We start from the raw sequence: 10,759 nt of genomic DNA on the forward strand, positions 1-10,759 counted from the left end.
GAATTGGACAGATTTTACTAGCAGGCAAAGCCTCGTTAGTATATTTGGGACAGATTTTGTGTCGTCGTGATACAAGACCCCCTGAGACCCTAAGAGATGAAAACTTTTCTTTCATGAAAACTTATCTCAGAAAGCGACCCTGGTGACTGGTGGGGGCATACAGACTTACCGTAGTATACTCCAAATTGTCTTTTCTTTGATTAAAAAAATAGAATAAGAGAACAAGGAAAAAGCAAAGGTACATTTACAATACAAAGTAAAGAAAATAACAATGTACTGTTCTACGTATAGAAGACCATACAAAACGGAGTATAGTGGACATCCATGATGCAACTTTGGTATATATGGACTCAAGTACCATAGTCTAGTAAATGCAGTTTAGGGCTTACCGTATATACTCGAGTATAAGCCGAGTTTTTCAGCACGATTTTTCGTGCTGAAAACACCCCCCTCGGCTTATACTCGAGTGAACTCTCCATCCGCAGTGGTCTTCAACCTGCGGACCTCCAGAGGTTTCAAAACTACAACTCCCAGCAAGCCCGGGCAGCCATCGGCTGTCCGGGCTTGCCGGAAGTTGTAGTTTTGAAACCTCCGGAGGTCCGCAGGTTGAAGACCACTGCGGCCTTCGACATCATCCAGCCCCCTCTCACCCCCTTTAGTTCTGAGTACTCACCTCCGCTCGGCGCTGGTCCGGTGCTGCAGGACTGTCCGGAGAGGAGGTGGTCCGGTGAGGAGGTGGTCCGGGCTGCTATCTTCACCGGGGAGGCCTCTTCTAAGCGATTCGGGCCCGGCCGCAGAATAGTCACGTTGCCTTGACAACGACGCAGAGGTACGTTCATTGCCAACGTACTTCTACGTCATTGTCAAGGCAACGCCTCTATTCTGGGCCCGAAGCGCGGAGAAGAGGTGCCCCTGGTGAAGATAGCAGCCCGGAACCACTATCCCACCGGACCACCTCCTCTCCGGACAGTCCTGCAGCACCGGACCAGCGCCGAGCGGAGGTGAGTACTGTACAGAACTAAAGGGGGGTGAGAGGGGGCTGGATGATGTCGAAGGCCGCAGTGGTCTTCAACCTGCGGACCTCCGGAGGTTTCAAAACTACAACTCCCAGCAAGCCCGGACAGCCGATGGCTGCCCGGGCTTGCTGGGAGTTGTATTTTTGAAACCTCTGGAGGTCCGCAGGTTGAAGACCACTGAGGGCGGATGATGACAAGAGGATGATGAAGGGGGGGTGTGGGATGATAAAGGGGGGTGGGGATGATGACAAGGGGATGATGAAGGGGGGGGGGTGTGGGATGATAAAGGGGGGTGGGGATGATGACAAGGGGATGATGAAGGGGGGGGGGTGTGGGATGATTACAAGGGGATGATGAAGGGGGGTGGGGATGATGACAAGGGGATGATGAAGGGGGGTGGGGATGATGACAAGGGGATGATGAAGGGGGGATGTGTGGGATGATGACAAAGGGATGATGACAGGTGATGATGAGGGTCTGGATGATGACAGGCGGTGATGATGATGAGGATGTTAATGACGGGTCTGGATGATGACAGGGGGGGATGATGTATTTCCCACCCTAGGCTTATACTCGAGTCAATAACTTTTCCTGGGATTTTGGGTTGAAATTAGGGGTCTCGGCTTATACTCGGGTCGGCTTATACTCAGGTATATACGGTAGTCTTAAAGGGGTACTCTGCCCCTAGAAATCTTATCCCCTATCCAAAGGATAGGGGATAAGATGTCTGATCGCGGGGGTCCAGCCGTTGGGGACCCCTGCAATCTCCTTGCTGCACCCAGTGTCATCTGCTGCATGGTGCGAACTTTGTAAAAGAAGAAAAGTCAAACAGGAAAGACCAGTTCACAAAAAGCTAGCCACAGTGTCATGGTAATCTCACAACATAGCCATTTAGCTCCAAGACAAGCGCAGATCCTTCCTAAGCATCCTTCCTATAGCAGCTAATGAATTAGGCCAGCCAATGAGTCAGAGCTAGAGATGAGCGAACTTACAGTAAATTCGATTAGTCACAAACTTCTCGGCTCGGCAGTTGATGACTTTTCCTGCATAAATTATTTCAGCCTTCAGGTGTTCCGGTGGGCTGGAAAAGGTGGATACATTCCTAGGAAAGAGTCTCCTAGGACTGTATCCACCTTTTCCAGCCCACCGGAGCACCGGAAAGCTGAACTAATTTATGCAGGAAAAGTCATCAACTGCCGAGCCGAGAAGTTTGTGATGAATCGAATTTACTGTAAGTTCACTCATCTCTAGTCAGAGCCTATATGTACACACACACTCCCACACAAGCTCCTCCCCCAACAACAAATGCAAAAGCAAACACCCAATACCAAACACCTGAACAAATTCCTTACCTGTTCTCAAGCAGCGGTCAGCAAAAACACAGATGTTGCAGTTGAAAACTCCAAGTCAGTCTCCTGCAATATCTCTCCAATGCACTTAAAAACAGCAGCACTTTGAATATAGCAGCCATGTTTCTATAAGCATGTCCATTACTGTCTGCCAGGTACGTACCAAAATCACCTTATGGTGGAGAACCCCTTTAAGAGCTACATTGTCTGAAACTCTTCTGCCACATAAAATGCCATTTGTAAAGTCTATTCGAGCCATTGGCACTGAGAGGAAGGATGTGTACAAGCATTTATAAAACTGCTGACTTCTGCTAAAAAGTTAGCAACGAGGCTACGTGACTGAAAAAGGAACAGAAACTAAATTATAGAAAAAAGAAATGCAAACTAAAAGAACAAAATAAAAGTAGTGAAAATTGTTACATAAGAAGAAGAAGAACTGAGGTGTAGAACTATTCGTTTCAAACACCAAAGGTTGGGACAGGACTTAAAGGGGTACTCCGGTGAAAACCTTTTTTCTTTTAAATCAACTGGTGGCAGAAAGTTAAACATATTTGTAAATTACTTCTATTAAAAAATCTTAATCCTTCCAGTACTTATTAGCTGCTGAATGCTACAGATGAATTCCTTTCTTTTTGGAACACTGATGACATCACGAGCACAGTGCTCTCTGCTGACATCTCTGTCCATTTTAGCAACCATGCATAGCAGATGTATGCTAAGGGCAGCATGGTGGCTCAGTGGTTAGCACTGCTGCCTTGCAGTGCTGGGGATTTGGGTTCAAATCCCACTAAGGACAACAATAAATAAAGCGTTATTATTATTATTATAATAACGTCAGCAGAGAGAACTGTGCTCGTGATGTCATCAGAGAGCATTCCAAAAAGAAAAGAATTTCCTCTGTAGTATTCAGCAGCTAATAAGTACAGGAAGGATTAAGATTTTTTTAATAGAAGTAATTTACAAATATGTTTAACTTTCTGCCACCAGTTGATTTCAAAGAAAAAAGGTTTTCACCCGAGAACCCCTTTAAAGGGGTACTCCGCTGCTCAGCATTTGGAACAAACTGTTCCAAACGCTGGAGCCACCGCCGGGAGCTTGTAATGTCATAGCTCCACCCCCTCATGATGTCATGCACCGCCCCCTCAATGTAAGTCTATGGGAGGGGGCGTGTCACGCCCCCTCCCATAGACTTGCATTGAGGGGGCAGGGCGTGACATCATGAGGGGTGGGGCTATGATGTCACGAGCTTCCGGCGCCGGCTCCAGCGTTCGGAACAGTTTGTTCCAAATGCTGAGCAGTGGAATACCCCTTTAAAAATTTGAAGGTATTACCCATAACCAGTGCATAGCGCCTACAAGTGTCCCAGTGGTCTTGACACGTAGACAAACTTTTTTTTTTTTTTTAAGGTTGGTTTCAATCTTCTAGAAAGGGATCGGGTTGGCAGTGAGGTGCGTTGTCCTCTCACCGTCATGCCCCAAGCTTAAAGTATGGACATGCCCTCTTATACTGAATTCAAGCCATTGACTTTACCCTGTCTCGGGGTAAGAATCTTTGCAGGAGATCCCAACCGATATGGGAGAGCCCGCTTGTGCAGAAGGGTATCTGGCTTGTAGAGTAGCTCCAGATATGTTTGCAAATATTTTCATCTGGACTTTGAGACCACTGATTTGAATCGTTAAAGGGGTACGCCGGTGGAAAACTTTTTTTTTATCAACTGGTGCCAAAAAGTTAAACAGATATGTAAATGACTTCTATTAAAAAAAATCTTAATCCTTTCAGTACTTATTAGCTGCTGAATACTACAGAGGAAATTATTTTCTTTTTGGAACACAGAGCTCTCTGCTGACATCACGAGCACAGTGCTCTCTGCTGACATCTCTGTCCATTTTAGGAACTGTCTAGAGCAGCATATGTCTTCTATGGGGATTTTCTCCTACTCTGGTCAGTTCTTAAAATGGTCAGAGGTGTCAGCAGAGAGCACTGTGTTCCAAAAAGAAAATCATTTCCTCTGTAGCATTCAGCAGCTAATAAGTACTGGAAGGATTAAGAATTTACAAATCTGTTTAACTTCCTGGCACCAGTTGATTAAAAAAAAAAAAAAAAAATTTAGTTTTCCACCGGAGTTCCCCTTTAAAGGTTTGGTCTTAGAGTTGATATTAGTGGTTATGTTGTTAGGATACATCTATAACGTTTATTGGTTATTTTGCCTTTTTTGTCTTTCTTAGAACTGTTGTGATTTGTAGAGGTGATCGTGTTCAGACTCCCCCTGTGAGGTTATTGGTCGGTCACCGTATCTATGCCACAAAATAGATAAAACGGGATAATGAAAGTATTTTTGCAGTGGAGGATATTGCACAAACAACTAAGTTACTTCTCAAATCTGTGTCTGTGTCTCGGGACTCACATAGTAAGTAACTCTTCATTATTTCTGACAATAGGTCTATCGTCTGTAAATTATATATCAGATCTATAATCAGAGCATATACATATACATATATATATATATATATATATATATATATATATATATATATACACATATATATATCTCTGAAACCAGCTCTTTGCTTTTACCCATCATGTGTCTTATGTGACACTTTGGCAATGAGACCTTTTTGTAGCCATCGGTTGGGACTGAAACGTCTGATATTAAATTGCACTGATAAGGGGCTGAATTTCTTTTTAATTACTGATAGATTTCAGTAGTTGTCTTGGCTTTCCAGGCCTTTTCACACCTCCCTTTCTTAATATGTTGAAAACTTTTTCCCTGTCTCATTTTGCATTATTACACATAGCTTCATTTCTGATCTTATGTGTTTTTGTTTCTTTGTATGTATAGATTACTTTGGTGGATACTAACATCTGGCGAATTGTTTCATGTCTATAGCACCTTTGGAAATATATTTAGTAAGAAATATGGTGACATAAATTTTTATTTTACCCTCTGTTTTTGATAAATAAGAAAAAATGGTTTAGTCCCTTTGGGGTACTTTGTTTCCTATATATGCCACCAACTATGTGTTCCATATTATTTAAAGGGGTATTCAACAAAACCTTTCTATCATTAAATATGGCCAGTCTGCATGATAACATAAAAAATATCCTGTACTTACCTCCCTCACTTCCCAATAGCCTCCAGTATCAGTGCCTGGTCTCCTCTAAACTGTGCTTCCCGTACCTGAAGACAATGAATCACATTTCCGCCAATCAGGTGATGCTTTAATACTCATTGCAATAGCTACTGAAAAAATTATCTTTATTTATAAAAAAAAAATACGATATAAGAAAAACACCGAAGAATTAAAATCAATATTGGTAAGCTGGATGGCTATTGTAACATCACTAATATTGCAAAAAGTGCATAGTATACAAGGCTATATGGGTAACTAATCACTAGTTAAACATGAGCATATTGACTGGTATATATACAGCAAAGCAAAGTGCACTGAATGCTAATAGACCATTTGGTCTCTAATAGTAGGATATCCAGACCTAAGCCCAAACTGTAACAATGTATAAGAGTCACTCACCCATATTATAATTCCGTCACTGCCTGCCCCAACGCACGTTTCGTCATCCACGACTTTGTCAAGGGAGCGTCGGCTGTTAATTTATATTGTATTGCACTGTACCTTTATTCAGTTTTTAGTTTTAGTTTAGTGTGTGGGTTCAAATGATTTTTATTGAAATTTTTCAGAATTATTACAAACAGAAAGTTCGGCCAACTTAACACAACGGTTTAGTGTGTGCAGAGCTCATTGTGAGCTGCAGTGTGGAGAAGAGACAGCAGGAGTGTAAGGTGATTCTAGAGAAGCCTAAAATAAATCTTCAAGTAAACGACCGAACCATTTTGCAAGTGTTCCCCACCCAGGAGGATTCAGAGATTTCTAATTGTAAGCATAATACCCTCGATGAACAACACGCAGAGTTAATACCCTGGCGTGTAGCATTAAATAAACACTATCAGAAACCTAGTCAGCGTGGGAGGCCGTAGCATTAAGTCGAAAGTCCCAAGCACAATACTACATGTCACAGCAAGTCTACAGGGCTCCCAAGGGTTACACTGCATCTTCTCTACTCCAATCTGCACTGTGAGGATTAAAACATCTACTCCTGTCTCAGTAAAGACAGTTATCCATAACCTTGCATTGGTTTATTTATTATCCCGTGCCTGGCCCAGGAGAAGCCGTCCTATCCTCAGACCATGTAGGTTAACGGTGCCCTGGCGTCATGATCATACCCATACACCCTGCACACAGTACCCCCAAATTGGGTGCCACACTTATAAAAGCTAAATCCAGCAGTTGAAAATTAGTAAATGTTCATATAGTCCAGAAAAAAACACAAACTTGCTTTTAGGATGTGGCTGTGGTAAAAATAACAAAAAAATAAGTATAGTATTTTTATTATTTTTATACCAGCCTGAGAGCAATTTTTTGTTTTGACCAGGCAACCCCTTGAAATGCTTAATCTTCTAGAAGTTGGAGTGAAATAGAGAGTGTCCTAGAGATTTACAAGATCTAAATCTTTATGCCTACCTTGTGGGATCTACTCTAAGACCCAATATCCTTACAATGTCGGAAAACAATGTTAACCAGCTGCTTAGTTACAAAGGCTGATTTCTGTACTTTGGGCCTTTGAAATTAAGTATATACTATATCCATTTATATTTTGACATGGACACAATATTTAGGTATTATAATATTATCTTCATTATGAGGGAAAATATTTGTAGAGACGGAACTGAGAAGTTGACACTGCAGAGCAGAATGGGGACATAGGGCAAAGAAAGGAGAACTTTCTACCTTCTTCATACTGTTTGCATCACAGCTCACTTAACATTTGAATGTGCACTATATACAGTGAGCAGCGATGTATACAGCATAACATATGCTGTACAAAATTGCCGAACCAAGTAAGGGATAAGGAATAAATAATAGAGAGCAGTGATGCAAACAATGCTGTGTAGCCATATTCTTTTTGACGGCGGCTACATGCATCTGTATCTAAAATGTCTCAGCCAAAGATTAAAGTACACTATGGGTCACAATTAGAGAGCCCAGCAAACGCAGTTTCACTTAGAAAAGGCAGCTTCCTGAACATTAACCCCTTAAGGACCCGGGCTTTTTCCGTTTTTTCATTTTCAATTTTTCCTCCTTAACTTTAAAAAATCATAACTCTTAAAAATTTTCACCTAAAATTCTATATGATGGCTTATTTTTTGCGTCACTAATTCTACTTTGTAATGATATTAGTCATTTTACCCAAAAATCTACAGTGAAACGGGAAAAAAAATCAATGTGCGACAAAATTGATGAAAAAACACTATTTTGTAAGTTTTGGGGGCTTCCGTTTTTACGCAGTACATTTTTCAGCAAAAATGACACCTTATATTTATTCTGTAGGTCCATACGGTTAAAATGATCCCCTACTTATATAGGTTAGATTTTGTATCACTTCAGAAAAAAATCATGAATACATGCAGGAAAATTTATACGTTTAAAAATCTTTTGACCCCTATAACTTTTTTATTTTTCTGTGTTCAGGGCGCTATGAGGGCTCTTTTTTTTGCGCCGTCATCTGAAGTTTTTAGCGGTACCATTTTTGTTCTGATCAGACTTTTTGATCACTTTTTATTCACTTTTTTGTGGTATAAAAAGTGATCAAAAATGCGCTATTTTGGACTTTGGAATTTTTTTGCGCGTACGCCATTGAACGAGCGGTTTAAAAAGTGGTATATTTTTATAATTCAGACATTTCCACACGCGCCGATACCACATATGTTTATTTTTATTATTATTTACATAATGTTTTTTTTATTCTTGGAAATGCCGGGTGATTCAAACTTTTATTAGGGGAAGGGATAATTGAAAGGGTTAATGATTTTTTTTACACTTTTCTTATGCAATATTATAGCTCCTATAGGGGGGGCTATAACATTGCATTAACTGATCTTTTACACTGATTGATCCATCTCCATAGGAATGGATCAATCAGTGTTTTCGGCGATTGAATGCTCAAGCCTGGATCTCAGGCTTGAAGCATTCATTCGGCGATCGGACAGCACAGGAGAAGGTAAGAAGACCTCCTCCTGTGCTACAGCTGTTCGGGATGCCGCGATTATACCGCGGCGATCCCGAACAGCTCCCTGAGCTAACCGGCATCTTTCACTTTCGTTTTTAGCCGTGCGGCTCAGCTTTGAGCGCGCGGCTAAAGGGTTAATAGCGCGCGGCACAGCGATCAGTGCCGCGCGCTATTAGAGGTGGGTCCTGGCTTCACTATGACGCCGGGCCCGCCGCAATATGATGCGGGGTGACCGTGTGACCCCGCGTTATATTGCAGGACCAGGACCCAGGACATACCCATACGTCCTGGGTCCTTAAGAGGTTAAAATGGTGCTATTATAAGAGAAGCAAACAGAACAGCAGACAGACCCTTTTTGGAGCCAGTGTGATTTTCAGCTGAGACATTGGCAACTAATCAGAGACACCTGTCGCATTCTTATGTTAAACCATGCTGACTGGGGATCACCAGATCCCAAGCTTTCACCCACAGTTATATCAGATACCCAATCCCCATTTGTGAATACTACATCTAAAATGGCTATCTTCCAGCTAGGTTACTTGTTGTAGAGATAATACCAGTAGTGAATTTAGAATCTCTGTACTCCTGGCAGAACTAGCTATTTTGGTTCTCCAGTTCACATTCGGAAAATTACAGTCTCCCAAAATGATAACTTTCCCTTTTTAGTGTCATTTTAGTTATTTCCTTAACTAATAGATTGTCTAGTTCTTTTACTATATATATATATATATATATATATATATATATATATATATATATATATATATAACACCTACATGAGTTACTGTATGATTTCTGAACTGCAATGTTACCCAAACTGACTCCATGTTTGTGACCTAACTTGTATTAGGTCAGATTTTATGCTATTGTTCACATACAGGGCTGCAACTTCCTCTTTCTTGCCTTTTCTGACTTTCCTATATGAAGAGTACCCTGGTATTGTTATGTCCCTGTCATTACCCTTAAAGGGGAACTCCGGTGGAAACAAAAATGTTTTCAAATCTACTGGTGCCAGAAAGTTAAACAGATTTGTAAATTACAAAAAGAAGAAAACAGAAGAAGGCACTCACCACTACAGCTCAAGGTCCTTTATGGGACGGTGTCTCTTTCGTGCAGCAAGTGCGCTTCGTCTAGCCAAGGCAATTTGCCATTGCCTCTTGGATATGATCTGCACCTCCACCTCCACCATCACTAGTGCTCATTCCCATTCTTGAACCCACAGGAATCACACACAGCCGAAGTGAAGTGCCAGACATTAATCTCTACTTTGTATTTGAGATTTGTAAATTACTTCTATTTAAAAATCTTAACCCTTCCAGTACTTATCAGCTGCTGCATACTACAGGGAAATTTGTGAAGTTCTTTCCAGTCTGACCACAGTGCTCTCTGCTGACACCTCTGTCCATGTCAGGAACTGTCCAGAGCAAGAGAGGTTTTCTATGGGCATATGCTTCTATTCAGGACAGTTCCTGACACGGACAGAGGTGTCAGCAGAGAGCACTGTGGTCAGACTGAAAAGAACTACAAAATTTACTATGTGGAATACAGCAGATGATAAGTACTGGAAGGGTTAAGATTTTTTAATAGAATCATTTACAATTCTGTTTAACTTTCTGGCACCAGTTGATTTGAAAACATTTGTTTTTCACATGTTTCCACCGGAGTCACGCCCCCTCCCATAAACTTGCATTGAGGGGGCGGGGCTATGACGTCACAAGCTGCAGCGTTCGGAACAGTTTGTTCCAAACGCTGAGCAGCGGAGTACCCCTTTAAGATCCACTAGACCGAAACACATCAGATCCGCAGCGCTTTGTACCTATGCTTTGGTGAACTACTGTTTTTATGGATTTATAAATAAATGTCAAGTTTTTCCTGGAATTTCAAGCTGGATTTTTCCTCTTTTTTTTTTTTTTACTAAGCATTTACTCAGTCTATCTTCCTGGTGTATCCGTGTATCCGTCATAGGCAAGAGGTGAGAGCGGGTCCAGGTGTGTTCACATTCGCTTTTGTCTAGTGACTGGCTGGCGTAGATATGCGTATGAGTTTTTCACCCTTTTTAGCACTATTTAGGGGTTCACATTGGGCGTAACATAATTCCTTTTGCTATTCATAGAAAAGAATAGGAAGAAAAGGACGCGGATCACTCACCACTGTTCCGATGCTGTGTTCTTTATTTGTAAAATTACAGGTGGCTATACATGGACCGGTGGAACGGCAGGGCAGTAGGTAGATAGAAGCCCCGTCCGGAGTGACGACGCCGTTTCCCGCCCTCTGGGCATTTCTTCAGGCCCGGAATTGGCCTTCATTTTG

At 41.8% G+C, this 10,759-nt stretch overlaps 2 protein-coding genes across 9 annotated transcripts in view; one reads left to right on the forward strand and one right to left on the reverse strand.

The window, feature by feature from the left end:
* The window catches only part of LOC130293645 (carcinoembryonic antigen-related cell adhesion molecule 6-like), a 58,791-nt gene that overhangs the window by 45,996 nt on the left and 2,036 nt on the right, over nucleotides 1-10,759 (reverse strand). For 4 of the 7 annotated variants that reach the window (XM_056542577.1, XM_056542569.1, XM_056542571.1 and 1 more), the window contains exons 3-4: nucleotides 5,479-5,543; nucleotides 2,369-2,704 (exon numbers count right to left, since the gene is read on the reverse strand). The gene's annotated coding sequence lies outside the window, so the exon portion shown is untranslated. Of the gene's footprint in view, nucleotides 1-2,368; nucleotides 2,705-5,478; nucleotides 5,544-10,597; nucleotides 10,723-10,759 lie in introns of those variants that run through there. The other 3 variants (XM_056542573.1, XM_056542574.1, XM_056542570.1) reach the window with 2 other exon arrangements.
* The window catches only part of LOC130293646 (B-cell receptor CD22-like), a 30,083-nt gene continuing 24,044 nt past the window's right edge, over nucleotides 4,721-10,759 (forward strand). The window contains exons 1-2 of one of the 2 annotated variants that reach the window (XM_056542578.1): nucleotides 4,724-4,772; nucleotides 5,498-5,576. The gene's annotated coding sequence lies outside the window, so the exon portion shown is untranslated. Of the gene's footprint in view, nucleotides 4,773-5,497; nucleotides 5,577-10,759 lie in introns of both variants that reach the window. The other variant, XM_056542579.1, reaches the window with a different exon arrangement.

This window comes from Hyla sarda, chromosome 10, assembly GCF_029499605.1.
Source record: "Hyla sarda isolate aHylSar1 chromosome 10, aHylSar1.hap1, whole genome shotgun sequence".
Lineage (NCBI taxonomy): Eukaryota > Metazoa > Chordata > Amphibia > Anura > Hylidae > Hyla > Hyla sarda.